This window comes from Pteronotus mesoamericanus, unplaced genomic scaffold (assembly GCF_021234165.1).
Source record: "Pteronotus mesoamericanus isolate MK-2021 breed Mesoamerican mustached bat unplaced genomic scaffold, CSHL_Meso_final contig_82, whole genome shotgun sequence".
NCBI classification, from domain to species: Eukaryota; Metazoa; Chordata; class Mammalia; order Chiroptera; family Mormoopidae; genus Pteronotus; species Pteronotus mesoamericanus.
The window spans coordinates 16,673,451-16,694,165 of NW_026555265.1; the positions used below are offsets into that span (position 1 = coordinate 16,673,451).

The 20,715-nt window shown below is 41.8% G+C and overlaps 1 protein-coding gene across 1 annotated transcript in view; it reads left to right on the forward strand.

The window, feature by feature from the left end:
• Nucleotides 1-20,715, forward strand: part of MED12L (mediator complex subunit 12L) — a 312,438-nt gene that overhangs the window by 41,168 nt on the left and 250,555 nt on the right. The window lies entirely within an intron of this gene.

A 20,715-nucleotide genomic window follows, 5' to 3' on the forward strand; every position in this document is an offset into this window, starting at 1 on the left:
TTGCATGCCGGCTCATGGCAGGTATTTATTGAACGAACTGAAGGGAAAGTATTTTTAGTCAGAGTCTTCACTCTTGGTAACTAGGCAGTGACTCCTTGAGGTGGTGCTAAAACATGCTTTATGAAAGGTGTGATACTGCATTAGAAATGTGCACAGAGAATTGCCAATAAAGATGTCTATTTAAAAATTAGGTTTACAAATAATTCTTTATGAAATGAAAACACGTTTACGATTTTGTCAAGGAGGCCCTAACTACAAAGCTCTGAGGAGCAGGGACAGCAAATGCAAATGTCCTCAGAGGCCAGGCAGGGTCCCAGAAAAGTGGCACTAAAAGCAGGAAAACATAAATTCAAAACAAAACAAAAAAGAATTTTATGGCTGTCACTTTTGAGTCCAGTGTATCTCATGTATGTTAAAGCAAGAAAAAATGAACTGTACTTCAGAAGACTGTGCTGTGTATGTGTGTGAGTGTCTAGGGAAAAAGGCTGGGAGGAAATAACCCACAGTTAACAGTAGTTGTCTCTGACAGTTGTTTTCAGTCTTTGATTAACTTCGTATTTCTGAGTTTAATTATTTTCATCAGCTTATTATTGTATTGGGAGGACACAAAAGAAATGCCCTCTTTTTATTACTAAAGCAGTACATTCTCTTTACCATGTTTTCAAATGGTGCTGAAGTAGATACAGCATTCAAGTTTCTCCTTCCCTTCTCTGTTCTCCTTCTTGAACTTTCCTTCATTCATTATGCGTATATGTACCCATGCACATATATGCAATTCTTATTTATATATCTGCATCTCTCTTTATCTATTGAATTTATTTATTTATTTATTTATTACATGACTTTATTTTTAGAGAGAGAAGAGGAGAAAGAGAGGGAGAGAAACATGTGGCTGCTTCTCGCACGCTGGGGACCTGGCTGGCAGCCCAGGCATGTGCCCTGACTGGGAATTGAACCTGTGACCCTTTGGTTCATAGGCCGGCACTCAATCCACTGAGCCACACCAGCCAGGGATCTATTGCATTTATTAATATTTCTCCCCAGAACCTGCATATCTGGTCACTCACTAGCCACCTCTATTTTGATGACTAATAGGCACCTTAAACCTAATGTATATCAAATCGAAGTCTTAAACTTCTCACCATCCTTACCCTTGCTCCTTGCTTAGGCTTCTCTTGGTTAGCAAATGTATTTGTAGTCACTGGTGTATAAAGGTAAAAGCCATATTGTCATTATGGGCTTTTATCTTTCTCTCAAAACACCACATTCAGTTCCTCAGTGGTCCTGTCAGCTTTACTTTCAAAATATAATCAGAATTTGATTACATATTCCCCCTTCCACGTCTGCTTTTCTGGCCCCAATCCGTGGCCCCTCCCCCCGACCTTTGCTTGTGCTATTGTGGGGCCTCCAGGTGATCTTGTTTTTGTTCTTGCTTCTCTAATGACAGCTTTCTACTTTGTAGCCAAAACATAAATGATGCCGTCCCCCTGTGCTGGGAATCCTCTCCTGGCTCCCTGTCTCAATCAGATGTCTACGGCCGTGCACAATGGGACCTCAGGGCCTTGACCTGGTGGCCTCTCCCTTCCCCCCCACTTTGTCCCCCCAGCCTGGTCTGCTCCCTGCCCCTCCCCCCATAAGCTCAGACGGCACTGCCTGAGAGAAGCCTTCTCAGACCTTATCTCCCTGTCACTTAGTCATCTTGTTCTATTTTTCCTCATAGATCTTAATACCACCTCATGTTATATTTAAAATTAATTTATGTTCACTTATCTCCAGCCTCTCCCAGCCATAATATTTCCCCATGAGAAACGTCAGGCTTTTTGAGTGCTGGATCTCCAAGGACAGTATCTGGCATACAGAAGGTGCTCAGTAATTTTTAAGATAAATAAATGGATACTTAGGCCCGAAGCATTTGTGTGTATATATGTGTATATATATATTTTTTCCTCTTGCCCCAATTCATAATCCCGGAAACTGCCAGCATCATCAGCTATACTGGAGAGTCTACTCCTCCATCCTTTAGAGTCTCATTTTTTTTTTTTTTTTGGTAACTTTTTCCTGTGTGTGTTTTCCTTGATGCTTAGTTTAATCTGATTTTAACTGTCACAGAAAGGCAGAAAAGGGTGCTCATGCATGCCTGATTCTGCCAGATAAAATGTAAAACAATTTTTGAATTGTTTTAAACAAATAAAAGTTTAATAGACCCTCATCATTTGCAAAGAACAGGTGGAGTTTTAGGAATCCCAGGTATGAGTGCATCACCAGGGCCATGTGACTTCCTCTACCACATAAATGGAGGGCAGCCCAGCTCCAATTTTTAGTTAAGAACATCATGAACTTTCTTGTAGATTCATTACATTTATTATTCATTTTCTTACTAGTGTAACCAGTTGGTTTTTTGGTGGGATTATTTTCTACCCCCACAAGCTAAAATTTCTGTTACTTGTTTATCCACAATGGATAGTTCATTAGGTTTACCCACTAGCTGTTTTTACCCCCATAAACCATGTAACATGATTTTGTTTTTTGACTCAGTTTATATATAAAATGTTACAGTTTGTGGGTCTTTATGGTTGTTCATGTGCATTAAAATGTGAATTTTAAATCCACGAAGATCAAGTGCCTGTTATCAATTTCTCATGGCAGAGAATAAAAGTTTTGACCTAAAAAATGTTTAAGGCTAAAACTGAAAATATTTTTAAAATGCATGAGATTTAGGAGCTCAACCCAGGCCTGTCAGGTCTAGCATCCTGGAAAGAGCTTTGGGTTTTACCTGTTTCAGGTCTGCCACTAAGTGTTTACGGGATTTCAAGCAGAGTCCTTAGTCTCTCTGGACATCAGTCCTTTCAACCTTGACCCACAATCCATGTTGCCTTTTATTGTCATGTCTTTCAGCCTTTTAAAATCTGGAACAGTTCTTTGGCCTTTCTTTTTCTTGACCTTGATATTTTTGAAGAGGACAGGCCAGTTATTATGTCCCTTGATTGCATTTGTCCGGCGCCTCGTGGTTGGATTCAGGTGGTGTGCTTTTGGTAGGAAGGCCAGGAAGCTGTGAGTGTGTCTCAGTACATCGTGTCACGTTGTCTTGAAAATGGTGGGCCTACTTGGATCCTTGGGGTAAGATGGTGCCTACCTGATTTCCCTACTGCGAAGTTAATATTTTGTGCTTTGTAATTAGTAAGTAATTTAACTGTGTAAATATCCAGTTTATCTCTATTCTGATATGTGTTTTTAACATGCTAATTAGTATACTATCGACACTGTATGGAAAGAACACATGTTTTCAAATGTTTGGTCTTGCTTTACTGTCACCCTTCTGCACCTCGTGACCTCTCACTTTTGGCCGTGTCTTCAGCACCTTCCTCAGCCTCTTTAAGCAGATTGTACAGTACATTTGGAAGCATTTGGCTGTGCAGACACAGCCATAATATAGCAAGTTTCACACTCCGAGCAAGCAATATAGCCAAGCAAGTACACACATATATATGTGCTGAATTGGATTAAATTGCATACATTTCAGAAGATTAACTTGGAGTAATAGGTTCTGTGTTCTGGCTTTGACAGTAAAAAGAATCATTCAGCACATTTGGGGCAAGATTGATTATCAGGTGTCACCCTTTTCTGGTGTTGGTTTTATGTCTAGGTTGTCTTGATGTTTTTTCTTATAATTTATAAAGTTATTTTTTTCTTAGTAGAAATGGCTTTTATTCCTTTGTAATAGAAACATATGCTTTATTCAGTTCCCACATTCAGAGTTAGAACAGTGTTATAAAATAGCACCAGTTTGATTTTATTGAAGGGAGTTTTTCCTAAGTTAAATAGGCTAACAGCAATGAGGGAGTGGGTCCTGGTGTGTAAGTTCTCTAAATGTTGCAACGCAGAGGTCCTCACTCTCATTACGTAGAGAGTTACCGAGGAAAAATGTAGATTCAATGGGTTGCTGCCCTGGGGAGCTTGCAGCCAGCAGAGGCACACCCAGGAGTGTTTCCCCAAAAGTGGGAGGAGTGAGGGGGCCCTGGGCTTGCTGGTGAGGTTTGATGTGTAATTTCAAGGAAGGTAAAGAAATATTTGACTTGGATAAATTCTAACATCTGGGCAGAGATTTTAAAATAGAGGTGAATTAGGGAAGCTTGGAGGAAGGGGTTATAATTTTTAGTTCTTATAAGACCTAAAAAATAAAATACAGAAGAGGTTACAGGCAGACCTGATATTTAGAAAATGCTGTCACATAGGTGAGTGTTGCAGACTCGAGGGAAAGCACACTAGGAAAATACAGAGTTAGTTTCTGGTATTTTCTTAAGAGTTGTATGATGTTCAGGTTTTAATTGAACAGTGATGCTTAGCTGTTTTAAATATTTTGAGCTTACCAGAAGAAGGCATTTAAAATGGTCTAGCTAGAGTTAAAAATAAGAAAGTAAAACTTACACAGTTACATAATTAAAGTTTTTGAACAGATTAAGAAATATATCTTTATAGTAAACAATACAGAGCTCCGTACATTTCCTGTGAGGGGTCTTATTGTTGCTGAGCCAGCGAATAGTAACTACAGTATTTACTACCATTATTGCTCTCACTGAAACAGCATTTCTTGACTGATTACCAAATCCCCACTCACTGAGGTAAGCAGGTTGCTCCCTGCAAGCCTACGTTGAATCAGTTCCTGATCATACTGTGGAAATGATCTCAGTCATTTGCAGAGCTTTTGAGCCTCAGTGATCCTTCATCCCCTTGCTATTGGACCCCAAGGCTGGGTTTCCTGTCAGCTTGTGTGAGAATAATGGATCCCTCACCAGCTGTCCCGGGATTATTGTGGTGTGCTGTCCCTGTTCCCCATTTCATTAGTGAACGCCTGCCAGGTTCTGTGTGTTTTGTTCATTACTCAATTTATCATTCAGGTGCTCTGTGAGAGAGGTGCTTGACCCCCCGTGTCACAGACGAGGGTGCTGATGTGTGCATGGAACCCTCAGTGCACGAGTCCACCTGGGCTCTGCAGCCTCTTCAGACACTGCTGGTCCATGGCGACTGAGGGAGAACATAGTGTTAGCTCTTCCTTCCTTCTCTAATATTTGGATTGCTTGGATATTTGTCCTAGGGCTAACAGTGAAATGAATACAATGTAGAGGACATCCCAAGGAGCTTGGGAAGTCCAGGGAGACCCGCAGAGGCAGTGACAGTTGAGTACAGTTTGAAGGAGGAGGCATTTCTCAGGAGGACAGAGTCGGGGGTGTTGTGCTAGGAAGTATTTCTGGCAGAAGAGAAATAGGGTCATCAGATAGTTTGACTAGGACTGGAATTGCCAGGGTTTTATTTTTTTCAGCTCAGTCGTCAGTTACTAGTGGGCAGTGATAGGCCGTTTGGGGGAGTGAGGCATGTGAGTTCTCTCTGCTGGGTGAATGGAGCCACGGAAGGGCCTGGTACTACAGTTGTTGTTACAATGCTCCCTCAGTTTCTTGCCTGTAAAATGGGAATGATTGACAGTATCTTTTAAGGATAAAATGAGTCATTACTTCCAAAGTGTTTAGAACTGTTCCTGGAGCACTGTAAACGGTCAGTAAACACAGGTTCTTGAGAGTATGCGAGAGCTGCTACTATGGCTACGGTCATTACTAGCCAGTATTTATTATTTTTGTGCATTGTATTGGAAACTTTGTAAACATTATCTGTAATCATTATTATAAGAGCCTTGCAGTGTAGGCTTTATTATTCCATTTTGACTATGAGAGACTGGAGCCTCAGAGTGAATTAACTTCTTGGCACAGGTGCAGGTTGACTCACTAGAGGGTGTTTGCTCTTTCCTTCCTGCTGAGATGTGGCTGCTGGGGGTGTGCATGGTGCTGCCCTGGGTCCCTGGAGGCAGAAGCCTTGCTGGGGAGAAAGGTGTCTGCAGAGAACAGGATGCAAAACTGGGGGCTGTGCTGTACTGGAGGGGTCTGGACTCTTGTTCTCACCAGTGCATGGGAGCAGGCAGAGCGTAGCACAGTCCAGGGTGCATAGAAATGAAGAAGAAAGATGACATTATTTGCAAGATGAGCAGCTCGAATTCTGGCTAGGAATTGTGGAGTGTTCTGTGTGGTGGCGAGTGACAGGATGTGTCATGGGCATGAGGTCTCTTTTGAGGGAACAGCTAGATTAGAAGAAATTTAAAATGCTTTGTGGTTAAACTGCCCAGGGGACTGGCCTGTTTACCCTCAGTGCCCCTGAGGTTTTGCTGGGTTGGGTTGGGGGTTGCTGTTGGGTGAGAGACTTTTCTTGGTTGACTGTGCTCTTAGAACCACCATCCTTCTCACCCCCGCCACCCCCAAATGTAGAGAAGAAACGGCCACCCTTCTTGCACAGTGGATAATTAATTTGTGATATATTCACTGAGCCATTTGGACTGCAAAAATAAAGCCTGCTAAACACATAATTGACAGTCTGGTTTCTTATCTAAGCCAACCAGCTTACTTTTAGTTTGGGTTCTTGAAGACATTGCATACTAACTTTTTTGATTCCAGGCACAAGCTTTTAGTTTCAAGTCAAGATTGCCTCCACATTTTCAGAGCGTTCCTTGTATTTCATTTGTCATAAGAGAGAGAACTCCAAAGATTGGACAGAGTGCTTGTATAAATGTAATTTAAATTCATGCTTTACTTAGGCATGAAAATAGATCTTAATTGATGAGATAACTCTGGCTATCTGGTAAAAACCATTCTCCAGTAAAAGGAACGGGGCCTGTGGGGTAAGAGTTTGGCATCTGAAGCTACTCTGTTCCTCCACCGTCTTTCACCAGAAAGTTTTAGCATCCATTGAACCATGCCCCAAAATGTTATTTTTTGGGGAATGGCTAGATATTGTTAGCATGCTGGCATATGATGGTGGTGGTGTGTGTGTATATTCATGATCTCTTAAAATTTTGATGTAATCAAAGCTAATACCTGGCTATATGATTCCTTCTGAATTTCTTAGAGAAATATATTCAAGAACAATATATGTCACTTGAGTCAGGAGTGATTCAGTTTTTAAAAAAGGTTTTGTGAGCTGTGCATCAGGGCAGATGCTGTAAAGAAGTTTAACTCAAGAGGGGGCTGTGCTGTCTGGCTTTAAGGGGCCACCATATTTGTGGAAAAAAGATGCACATCTAAAATAGGGCAACAGCAAATAATTACCCATGATTATATAGGAAATGATGGGGAGACTGGAAAAATTAGGGAATGTTTTTGTTTTGAAGGAGAAAAAGTATGAGCTGGGCCTTAAGGAAATATAACCTTTAAATAAAAATTGGGAACATTTTTTTTGTTTGTTTGTTTTCTTTTTGCATCTTAAAAAGTATTTCTTGATCTTAAGTTAGTTAATTATCTCTTTCCCTGGCAGGCTGAGAGCAAGTAAGTTAGATTTATGGTTCTGTTATGTGTCAGTACTGTGTTTGTCTTCACTGCTATCACTTCTTCTGGTCTTGCTGCTTTGGGTGAATTATCTAGTCTTGCATTTTCTGCTAAGAACCTATCACCACTCAACATTTTCTCTGTTTCCTACTCAGTTTAATGTTAACTCCTGCTTGGATTAATTAATCATCTTCTATGGTAAAATGATAATCCGAATCTAAATTTAATTCTCAGTATTGTAAATTTTTACTCCTCATGACTGTTAGTGCTTGCATGTATGTCCACACTGGAAACATATTAGGCTACAGAAATACCTGTGGTTTTTGTAGTTTACAGACTGGTTATTGCCATTTGCAGCAGTCCTTACGAAATCCCTCTGAGGTAGCTGATTACCTTCAGTTTACAAATTAGGGTGAGAAAATCCACAGAAAGTAGAAGTGGGAATTCTGTCCTTGTTTCTGGGCTCTGTTCACTTTATAGAGTTTCCAGCCTGCACAGATGACAGGAGGCGAGACTGTAAGGCTGGGACCGGGTAGTGGCGTTGGGCGAGGAACGAAAGATGCTTCAAAAAGCTCAGTGATTAATGAGTGTTTATTTGCCTTTCACCTTGCAAGTCTATTGCTTAAAGCCTCAACAAGAGAATTTTTTAAAAAGACCACTTGTGTGGCTTAATTTTTTAAATAGACTATATATTTCCATGGTCCACAAAACAAGATGTTCAGATGTTCCGAGGGAATTCTCGCCTCACTGTGCTCCCTCCAGCTGTCTCCCAGACCCCTCACCACACACCTCAGAAGCAACTGTTAGCAGCGTCTTGTGTATCTTCTGAGATGTCTTTTTTTGTATGTATTACTTTATGTTTTTATGTTTAAGAAAATTGGTACTTGTTCCATACTATGTATATAGTGTCCTTGTTCTTTTAAAGGGCCGTAAGCTGCTAACTTTTTAATGACTTATAAAAGTTGGATCTTTGCACTGGAATGTTAATTTGAGGATGAATAGAAAGCTTTTTTTTTTTTTTTTAAATGAAAAAGATGTACCTTACATTTCAGAGTCATTTTCAGATAAAGTTTGTATAGTCTTCCAGATGAAATCCCTGGACTAAAGTGGCTTTAAAGCCCATTTCAAGTCACTGTTATTTTGGAGTCAAGGAATACGTCGAATATATTGACAGGATAGAAAACACATTAGTGAAGGGTCAACACGTGACCAATTGGAAGGTCTTTGTGAGAGTGGCACAGCTCAAGTGGATAGATTTAATTAAATGAATATATCGTGCATCAGACTTTGGTCTCCAGAAAAGTAAAACTCTGCTTTTATTTTTATATTGGGATGTGTCTGTTGGGTCTGCTTGGTCTGTGTAGTGTGTAAACATTTTTATGTGTGAGAGCTTTTTGGTCTAGAGTTACTTTACATGGTTATCTGGCAATAGGATGTCTGTAGTAGTATTTGTATTTGTGTCCTAACAAGAGACTGTTACCTATGGAAGGCTTGTGCCCAAGTATAGACTTCACAGCACCTGCTTTTAGGATGGAATGGTATACCGTGCTGCTTGAGCTGTGGAAACTTGACTCAGACCATGTCGTTTATGGGCTGAAATTTCAATGTAAACTGTAAAAAGAAAGTGTAATTTATTTTTGCTTCGCAAAATGACTGGGGATTTCTACCACATCCTCTGTAGCAGGAGCTGGCAGAGGATTGAGGGTGATGAAATGTCCAGTGTAATAATTCACATAGGTTTGAAGCCTTCAGTGGGGCTGGCAGCCAGAGCTTCTCCTCAGCCGCCCCTCCGTTTCTCCCCCTTCCACCCAGATCCTCAGGAGGGGCCTGGCCTGACACCTGCGTCTTGACACCTGCGCAGAGTTGTGTTCTCTGCACAGGGAAGCAAAGCTGCGGTCTTATCAAGTCCGCTGTCTTGCTAAAGACAAGTGTGTCGTTTTGCTATAGCTTTTCTCTCCTGGGGCAATAAAACCCATGAGTTGGTCTCAGATGTAGAAGGCTGTGGGGACTTGTCCTAAGGGGTTAATTAAGTATACGAGTTTAATATTTGTAAAAATAATTCCCTGTTATTCATGCTGGGAATATCCCACCGTGGCCAGGGCTCAGGTCTATACAGAAAGCTGAAAAGATTTGCGGAATTTCCCATATGATAATGTGGCATTAATTGCAAATAGCATGTCACGCTCGTGAGGGGTTGGGTTGCTGTGGCCCATGTTCAGTATGGGCCCCTCCCTTAGGAAGAACCCCTGAAGCTGTCCGTTTGCCAGGAAGCTGGTCGTGTGATTGATGTGTTGAATAAGAAATTCTTGTTCTAGGGGCTAAAATTGGATTCTGTGGTTGCCAAGAGCCTTGGCTTCAGATGCATGTATGGGGTTGATAGGGAAAAAGAACAACTAGAAAAAAAATCCCTAAATGTAACCATTAGCATTGTCTACATTAGAAAGGAAACAAGAATTGGAGACCTGGCAGCAAGAGGAAAAAACCAAGAGGACCCCTGCAATCAGGAAGGTGCAGTTAGGGGTTTCCTCGCCGCCTGGAGCACAAGTCTCTTTTGCTCCTACCAGTCCTGCCCTGTCAGCCCTTCTCCATTCTCTGCCTGAGACCTTGCCTCCCGCTTCTTCAGTTGGCCACTCTGGTCTCTTTTTACCTTGAAATCCTTAAGTTTGAACTATCTGTCACACAGTCGTGCAGTTATCTGTATATTGCCTAATAATGACCCTTACCTTTTGGGGGGTGTTTTTTCGGTTACTCCCTCCTCAATGATATTATTTACTCCTGGGGCAGAGTGCCCTTTGGTCAGCTCTTCACCTCTCTCTTCAGGCTTCCTTCCCTGCCTTTTACCCTCTCCTTGAACTTCAGAGAGAGAGAGAGAGAGAGAGAGAGAGAGAGGAGAGACTGAGAGACTCTTTAGTCAGTAGTCTGTCTCCCTGAGCCATCTGCTCAACTCCACCTGCACAAACTTACCTGCATTCTTTACCTGTCTTCCTCAGTTTGGCAGGTGAAATCTTACTTCTCTCTGCATCCCATCTGTGGGCTGCTGTCTGCCCAGCCCTATAAATGACATAAGTTTACTTTCTTCTGGGCACGTATCACAGTTCTGAGCATGTTATATATCACTTAGATCTCAAAATAACCCTGTAGGCCAAGTATACGTATCAGTCCAGTTATATATATTTTCTTTATTTATTTTTAGAGGGGAAGAAGGGGTGAAAGAGAAACATGGATGTGCGAGAGAAACACTGATTAGTTGCCTCTTGCATCCCCTAACCAGAGGGACCTGGCCTGCAACCCAGGCATATACCTTGACTGGGAATGGACTGGTTTGCCAGGATGACTCCCACCCCCCGAGCCACACCAGTCAGGGCAGCCCTGTGTTACAGAAAAGTGACTGAGCTTCCGAGGGGCAAAATGAGTTGCCCAAGACCCCAGAGCTGGCAGGTGATTAAAGCTGGCCAGGAATCAGGGTATCTGATGGCACAACCTGTGCTTTTTACCACCACCAAGCCAGCCACGTCCACCGAGGGCGTAGGAGAGGACTGGGTGCCCTGCGAGCGCACATCCAGTATTCTGACTCTGCAGAAGAAACCTTCCTACCTCCCCCTGGGATGGTGTCTGCTGGACACCTGTCATACTCTTTAAGGCATTGAAGCCGCAGAGGAAATGGTCCCCACATCTGTGCCTTCACCCTTACCCTTCTTCTGAGTGTGAGATACACCTGCCCCCCGGACATACTTCCCCATGAATATCTCTGATGCCCCAAATTCAAGTGTTCAAAACTGACCTCACAACTAGGAAACCTGGGTAAGCATGGTGGGTTGTATTAATGTTTATCCTGGTTGTGATATTGTACTACAATTTTACAAGATGTTAACCTTTGGGAAAAGTAGGTAAAAGGTATGTGGGATCTTTCTATGTTATTTTTTACAATTGCATGTGAATCTGTAATTATCTCAAAAAGGTTAATTAAAACAAAAAGTTAATAAAAACAAACTGTACTCAGTCCCTTCTCCCTCTTCTGCTGCTTGCTGTCTCTATTCCACATCTCAGTCCACAGCACTGAGGGATCCGAGCTACTGTAGCCCTCTCCCTCTTCTTTTCTCCCCTATCAGGTTGGCTACTGTTTTCTACCTGCTGCTTCTCTTTTGTTTCCTCCTCAGTTACTGCTCCATTGGACTCGGCAGCCTCCTTTCAATTTGTCTCCCTGACAGCTTCCTGAGAGTCTTTATTTGCATATCTGATTTTTTTGCCTAAAATCCTTCTGTGGCTTTTAATAATTTGTGATAAAAGACCAAACTCCATAGCTTGTCACTGCTTGGGTCACAGCAATTGGGGCTGCTGGGTATAAATGCAGGCTTCTAGACCTCACTCCAGATTTACAGGGTTGAAATCTCTGAGTTGGAGCGCCCTCTGGTGACCATTTTGTGCATTCGCGTTTGAGGACCTCTGGTCTCACAGGTGACCCTTTCTCCCTCTGTCTTCCTGCTGCCTGCATAGTCTGGAATGTTATAGGCTGCTGTTTCTGTCTTTGGAACTCCTTGGTACCTGTTTCCTCAAGACCGAGCTAAAATGGCCCCCTGCCTCCTTTCTTGTGTCTCATGGCAAGTCAAAACACTTCCCACATTGCTGTCAATATCCCTGTCTCTCTACCCCACGAGTGAATTGCCTCAGTTGGGGACTGCTTTCTCCTCACCTTTGTAGCCACAGATTCCAGTAGGCATTATAGTGATTGCTGCAAAATACCCATGGGTATCTTGAGTTGTCACCATGATCTCCACGTGGCAGTACCTAGTGTCATTGCTCAGTGAATAAAACCACACGGGAATGGCCAGTCAAAAATAATATAGTTACTCATTCACACAAAAACAGATGCCCAGTATTGGCCAGTAAATACCAATGTTCTCCACGTAATTCTGTGTTAGCGAAAAACTTTTTTAAGCATACAGAAAGTTTCAGTAATTCATTACACCGTAGCATTTCTGAGTGCCAGCAGCCACCGCCACCTTTCCTGAAGGGGCCTGATTTTACTCACTGTGGACCATTCAGCCAAACTGCCTTCCAGCCGGTGGGCTGACTCTGTGGGTCTCATTGCACCGAGGCAGCAGTTTTCGTTTGGGCTGCTTTCGATCCGGACTCCCAGTCAGCACACTGATTTCTCCTTTCATTCCCCATGAAAACAGTAGCTGAACAGGGGATTTCAGGTTTTCTGTAAATCGTTTGATAGGATACTACTGATTAACTTTTAGAAGCCTCTTATTAGGGAAGTTTCACACACAGACACATATAGAAAATTGTAATAAAGTCCTTTACTCTTCACCCAGGTTTAACCATTAACTCCTAGCCACTCTTATTTATATCCCTTACCCACCTCCCTGCCCCCCACTCCTCAAAGTCATATCATTTTATAGTGGATTATTGTTTATCAGTGTTGAATAGACTTTTACTTCATGAAATGCAGATGATTTCTTACTAGTGTAAAGTATTTTAAGGAAACACTTTAGAAGTGATATAATAGCTTTAGTGAAATATAATTCACCTGCTTTGTAATTCATTTAAAATGTACAGTTTAGTAGTTTTTAGTGTGTTCATAGACTTGTGAAACCATCACATTTTAGAACATTTTTATCACCCTTAAAAGAAATCTTGTAGCCATCAGCAGTCATTCCTCATTTCCCTTCAGTCTCCCTTAGCTCTAGGCAAGGGCCTTATAGATTTGCCTATTTTGGACTTTTCATATAAATGGAATTACAAAGGATTCGGTCCTTTGAAACGGGCTTCTTTCAGTTAGCATAATGTTTTCCAGGTTCATGTTGTAGTGTGTCACTAGTTTGTCCCTTCTCATGACTGAATGGTATGCCATTGTTTGCACATAACACATTTTATTTATTCATTCATCATTTGTTGGGCATGGGGTTGCTTTCACATTTTGGTTATGAATTATGCTGCTACAAATACAGATTTTTGTGTTTTCGTCTGGGTATATAGTAAGTTGAGGAATTGAGTTTCATGGTCAATTTGTTTAACCTTTTGAGGAACAGCCAAACTTTTCCAAAATGGCTACATATTTTATATTTCTCCCAGCAATGCATGAGAAATTCTATTGCGTTGGCTAAAAAATTTGTGTGTTTTTTCTCCCCTAAGACAGCTGTAAGTAGTGTTTAGTTGTCTTTAACTTCATTCGGAACAATTCTGTTAGATTGTATTGTGATGGCTGTCATATTAGAATGCATTAAAAAAAACTTATCAAAATTGATGAGTTTTTATGTAGCATTTTAATATTGAAGGTGGAAGAATATATGCAACATTTTGGGCATATTATGCTTTATTATTTCAAGACAGGTAAAAACGCAACTGAAATCCAAAAAAAAAAGGATCTGTGCACTGTATGGAGAAGGTGTGGTGGCTGATCAAATGTGTCAAAAGTGGTTTGCGAAGTTTCATGCTAGAGATTTCTCGCTGGATGATGTTCTGTGGTAGGGTAGACCAGTTGAAGTTGATAGTGATGAAATTATTACCTTAATTGACAACAATCAATGTAATGCCATGCAGGAGATAGCTGACATACTAAGAATATCTAAATAAATTTATTGGTGAAAATGAAAAATGTGTCTTTTATTTTATGGAAAAAACCATTTGGACTTTTTGGCCAACCCAGTAATTTGTACACATTTTCGACCAATGTTTGCTATTATCTGTCTTTTTGTTTATAACTGTCCTAGTGGTCTCTCCTTGTGGTTTTGATTTGCATTTCCCTCATGGCTAATGACATTGAGCATCTTTGTATGTGCTTACTGTCCATTCATCTACCTTCTTTGGAGAAATGTCTGTTCAGATCTTTTGCGCATTAAAAAAAATGGATTATTTGTCTTTTAATTACTGAATTGTAATAGTTCACTATGTATTACAGATCTGAGTCTCTTATGAGATACATGATTTGCAAATATCTTCTTTTAATTGGTGGTTTGCCTTTTTTCCATTTGTTGATGGAGCATGCCAACAAATCATGAGGTAGACAGTCTTTCAGTTATTTTTACTGAATGTTCAGAAATGCAGTGTGCAGTTTCTGAAAAGCATGTTGCATGTAATGAAGGCTTTTTTCCCAATGTTCCCCGAAGTCAGGCTAGTTAAATCCTCTATATCAGGACCTCAGTCAAGATGTCAGCATAGGTAAACATGGCTTGCCTCCTCACACAACCACATCAAAATTACAACTAAAATGTTAAACAGCCATCACTCAGAACCATCAGAAATATAGTTGAATGGAAGCCTGACAACTACGGAATTAAAGAGACCATATCCATCCAGACTGGTAGGAGGGATGAAGATGCGGAATGGGCTGGCCCCACACGCATGTAGATAAACATTTGAGAGAGTTTTCTTGAGAGTGAGGAGTCCCAGCCTCACACCAGACTTCCCAGCCCAGGGTTCCAGTGTCCGGAGGATAAATCTGGCTGCAAAAACCAGAGGGAATTAAGTCAGTGGAAGAAACTTATGGAGTCCCAAGCAGTTCCCCTTAAAGAACCCTTAAAGGATGGACTTACTTAGATTCACTCTCTCTGAGCTCCAGCACCAGTGTAGCAGCTTGAAAAGCACCACTGGCATACAGTCAGGAACTGAAGTGTCTGGCATCAAGATGAGAGCTGGGGGACAGTTTACTCTCAGGAAGGTGGGCAGAGTCCATTGTCCCTTTCTGAGCCCTCTCCCTACACAGCTGGCAGGCAGGTGCCACATCTGAGACTCTATCAACCTGGCTAAGACTGTTTGCCCAGCACCATAAATTCCCTGAGACACAGTCCCATACAACTTACCGGCCCACTCAGGCTGCTTTTCCATATGAATTGCTGGTCTTGGCTCATGCTTCACAACTTCCTAAATCCTCTCAAACAAGCAGTAGCTGGCCTCAGTGAGCCCCAGGCCCAGCAGTAGCAGCAGCCAGCCTAGAATAAAAGCTTGGCTTCACCTCAGAATCTCCAAGCCTAGCACAAGTAGCAGCCATCTTAGTTTGCTGTATAGGTCAGGCAGGGTGACCTGGGGAGGGGGAGAACATGTTGGGGCTGACCTTGGCCTGCAACACCAGAGCAACCCCAGAGCCTGCACGCCCAGTGGACAGCTGCAAACGACATTGGAGCACCACCACCCTGCCCTTGCACAGCTGGTCCTTGGGATGGTAAAGGGTGCTGGTCAGTGGTCGGTGGCCATAGCCAGTCCTTGCAGCTGACTGGCCTGGGTAAATCCCTCCCGTTGATCTGCCAACAACAACCACGGCTCAACTACAACAGGAAGGTGTACTCAGCCCACATGAAGGATGCACCTCGAGTACCAGCTTGGGTGATGGGGGAGGATGTGCCACTGGACCCTACAGGACATCTACTACATTAGGCCTTGCTACCAAGTCAGGGAGTCATAGCAGCTCTACCTAATACATACAGACAAACACAGGGAGGCTGCCAAAATGAGGAGACAAAGAAACATTGCACAAAGAACAGATCAAAACTCCAGAAAAAGAACTAAACAAAAGGGAGAAAAACAATCTATCAGATGATTAGTTATAAGGATGCTCAAGGAACTTAGTGAGGACCTCAATGGCATAAAAAAAATCCAGTCAGAAACGAAGGATATGCTATTTGAAATAAAGAACAATTTACAGGGAAACAACACTAGAGTGTATAAAGCTGACAATCAAATCAATGATTTGTAACATTAAGTAGTAAAAAACAACCCATTAGAACAGTAAAAACAAAAAAGGAATCCAAAAGACGAGGATAGTGTGAGCAGACTCTGGGACAATTTCAATCTTTCCAACATTTGCACCATAGGGGTGCCAGAAGGAGAAGAGCAAGAGCAAGAAATTAGAAATATATTTGAAAAAATAATGAAAGAAAACTTCCCTAATGTGAAGGAAGTAGACACGCAAGTCCAGGAAGCACAGAGAGTCCCAAACAAGATGATGCAAAGAGGTCAACACCAAGACACATTATACTTAAAATGCCAAAAGTTAAAGGTAAAGACAGAATTTTAAATGCAGCAAGAGAAAAGCAGTTACTTACAGGGGTGTCCCCATAAAACTATCAGCTGATTTCTCAAAAGAACCTGCAGGCTAGAAGGGATTGGCAAGAATATTCAAAGTCATGAAAAGCAGGGACCTACAGCCAAGATTGTTCCACCCAGCAAAGCTGTAATTTAGAATTGAAGGACAGATAAAGTGTTTCCCAGACAAGAAGAAACTAAAGGAGTTCATCATCATCTAACCATTTTTACATGAAATATTCAAGGGACTTAATTTAAGAAAAAGAAGATCAAAACTATGAACAATAAAATGGCAAAAAAAAAAAACCCTATCTATGAACAATTGAATCTATAAAACAAACTAAGCAAACAAGGAGAACAGAGACAGAATCATGGATGCAAAGAACATTTTGATTGTTTCCAGATAGGAGGAAAGTAAGGGAGGATGGGCGACAAGGTGAGGGGATTAAGAAGTACAAATAGGTAGGTACAGAATAGCCATAAGGATGTAAAGTACAGTATAGGAAATGGAGTAGCCAAAGAATTTGCACGCATGACCTGTGAACATGAACAATGGTGGGGGGATGGCCTGAGGGAGTCGGGGGGGAATGCTGAGTGGAGGGGGGCAAAGGGGGAAAAATTGGGACTCTTATAATAGCATAATCAATAAAAAATAATTTTAAGAAGTCATCTGTATCCTGCAGTTTTGAGAGGTGGGGTTTTCTCACTGTGGTGAGGCTAGAACCTTTTATTGTAGGAGGTACACCTCAGGAAGAATTTTCCCTGGTAGCTAATGGATGTAGGTTTCTCCCTTGAGGAGCATGTCATCTTTGACCTAAAGTGCTGTAGCAAGTGAATCACCTTAAAGATGTGTTTTAGTCTCTGGATTTGGTGGGAGTTTTTATTTTTATTTTTTAAAGATTTTATTTATTATTTTTAGAGAGGGGAAGGGAGGGAGAAAGCAAGGGAGAGAAGCATCAGTGTGTGGTTGCATTTTGCTCGCCCCCTGCTGGGGACCTGGCCTGCAACCCAGGCATGTGTGGAAACTGAACCAGTGACCCTTTGGTTCATAGGATGGCGCTCAATCCACTGAGCCACACCAGCTAGGACTTGGTTGGAGTTTTTAATGACAATGATCACTGTTGTATTTATTTTAGGGATGCTCAGCCCGAGGCCACATGCAACCCAAGATGGCTATGAATGTGGCCCAACACAATATTGTGAATTTTCTTAAAACATTCCTTCTGTTCATCGGTTTTCATTACTGTTTGTGTATTTAATGTGTGGCCCAAGACAGCTCTTCTTCTTCCAGTGTGGCCCAGAGATGTCAGAAGATGGCAGAAGAGAACCCCTGAGTGGGTTCCCACTGGCTTTGATAACAGGGAAGAATGTAGCCAGGGAAATGAACCTTCACATACACACACACACACACACACACACACAAATATATATATATAGACATATATATATGTTTATTAAATAATAATTGAAGGTTCAGTATTTGCATGGCCCTTTGTAGCACACTGATTAGTAGGTGCTTCTAGTTGAGTTGGTTATAATAAACAGTGTATTAGAGAGGGAATTTAGCATTTTCCCTGTAGTGGGGTTTGAAACCTTCAAGTTGTGCAGTGATGAATTTAAACTAGAAAGCAAAAATGTTTGTGTGAAGATTTGAGAGGCAGAATAATTGGGGAAGAACTTGATTTAGTAGTTACTTTGAAAGAACCTTGGGGTGCATTGATTCAAGTCAATGCTTAATGGTTGACAGTATAAATCATAGTTTTATGGGGATAAAAGAGAGATGGATGAAATTCTAAGCTGTCAATTCAAGGGGCGGTGGGAGAGAGACAGAGATAGATAGATAGATAGACAGATAGATAATAGATAGGTATCCCCACTATGTGGTGGGGTGGTGTCCAGAGACCCGAGAAGGCAGGATGTTAGATGTGACATTTGAATTGGGCCCAGAAAAATTCTCACACGTGAACATATGTGAGTAAAGAAGGTATTGTAGATAGAGACTGCATCACACGCATAATGCTAGGTGGTAGGTAGTATTTGAAATGATTTAATTCCTAGGCAAAGAGTTTGGCCTTAATTCATTAGGGGCGGTTGATCCATTGGAGGGTTTGGAACCATGACCCTGGCATTGACGCTGTAAACGCCTATGTAGATCGTTATGTTGGGCACTGGAAGCTCAGTTGAGGCCGAGCAGGGACTGACACATTGACAGCAGGTGCTGTCCTCAGCAGGGAAGGCCTGACCTTTAGTTTTCTTTCCCAAAGCTTTTCATCCTCATAATGAGGATCATAGCTACGACTTATTGATCAATTTATGCATTACATGCATGGTGCTAAGTAACTCATCCTTGCAGTCACTCTGATGTGTATATATTACTGATCTGTGTAGTGGAGATGAGGAAGGGGAGACTTAGCAGAGGTTCGAGCTGCTGCCTCAGGCCGCTCGGCTGAGTGGCAGAGCTGGGATTTGGATTCAGGGCCATCTCGTTCCCAAGTTCCTTCTACCAGGACTGCTAAATGCAGGTCGCCCTCTCCAGGAGCCTCGCTGGGTTGGCCTGCTCTGTGTGTGCCCCCAGCGTGGCTGCTCCTCCTCGGCCAGACTCCCATTCTGTTATTAATACTGCAGCTATTCCAGGCCCACGGGGCTCATTTAAAGTAACCTGGCCCACCTTGGTTCTCCCCATTGTGTGTTTTCATGTACCTGAGTGGGGCGTCTCACACCTGTTTGTGTACTTCTGGGCTAGCTGCGTAACCTAGGGTGAGCTGACAGTACTTGGGTCTGGGCAGTGGGAGGGTGAGCTGCATGACCTCTGAACCCCCTTCTGATTGGGCGGTGTAGGCATTTACAGAGATGAAATAGTGGCTATCGGATTCTTGCATCCTAGGGAGAGCATTGTCAAAAGGACCAGGCATTTTGTTCAGCCCTGACCCCTCTCTCAGTAACATTCATGCTCATAACCTTACTGCTGATATGGCTTCATGGACCTCAGGTTCTGCTAGCACTCAGGAGCTGCAGATGTGGCCATATGCTTTGAACGCTTGAATTTAGGACTCCATTTTCAGATTAGCCTCCTTGGTCACTTTCTGCATCTTTTTACCTTGGAATCCTACCCTGCCACCCACCTGCCCTATAATCTTTATCCAGTCCTATTTTCCTTTACCATTTGCAGACTGGACCCCCCACTCCAGACCCATTAAGTCTGAATCTGGCTGGTGAGGACAAAGGCACGGGCATTTGGTAAAGCTCCCCTTGTGGTTTTTACATTCAGGGCTGAGACCACTGCCCGTCTGCTGCCTGCCCCCTGGCTCCCTGCAATGACCAGCCCTACATAAACATGGCAGGGCAGCAAATCCTAACATTGAGTCAGCCAAAAAGTGCATTCGTTTTTTTTGTAAGATGGCTCTGGTAGCGCTTAGTTAGTTGTCTTTAATTTCATTTGAAACAATTTTGTTGGAGTGTATTGTGACATCTGTCATATCAGTATGTATTAAAAACTTGTCAAAATTGGTGAATTTTTTGTATAGCCATTTTAATATTGAAGATGGAAGAAAATGCAACATTTTTGAAATATTATGATTTATTCTTTCAAGAGAGGTAAAAATGCAACTGAATCGCGAAAAAGGATCTGTGCAGTATATGGAACAGGTACTGTGACTGATTGTGTCAAAGTGGTTTACGAAGTTTCGTGCTAGAGATTTCTTGCTGGACAATGCTCCGTGATCGGGTGGACCAGTTGAAGTTGAGAACGATCAAATTGAGACATTGTGAGAACAATCATTGTTAGATACCACGTGGAAGATAGCCAACATAACTTAAAATATCTAAATAAATTTATTGGGGAAAATGAAAAATATGTCTTATTTTACTGAAAAAAACATACGGACTTTTTGGCCAACCCAGTGCTTTAAAGGAGCACAGTACTAGTGGACATTTATTTTCTGCTTTCAATTCCTAATGAAAATTTTGTGTGCAGCCTAGTTTTTTATACTAGTGCACTCTAGACTGTCTGATGTCCCAGACCTCTAACTCTATCTACTTGATATGATCATTTAATGTCAGTTGAATACAGTTAAAGTTAAAATACTCTACTAAGAGTACTGCATTTGAATGCCATGTGAATTCCAAAAGGAGTTGAGATTGTCAACAGTATATTCAGCAAGTTTTTTAAAGGACACGCATATGTTTGTATCAACATTCAAATGTGCATAAAGATTGAAAGGATATATATTAAAATATTTAATGATTATGAATGATGGGGTTACAGGCTTTTTGTTTTCATACTTGCATGACACATTTTCTATAGTGACCATATATTTCTTCTAAGTTAAAA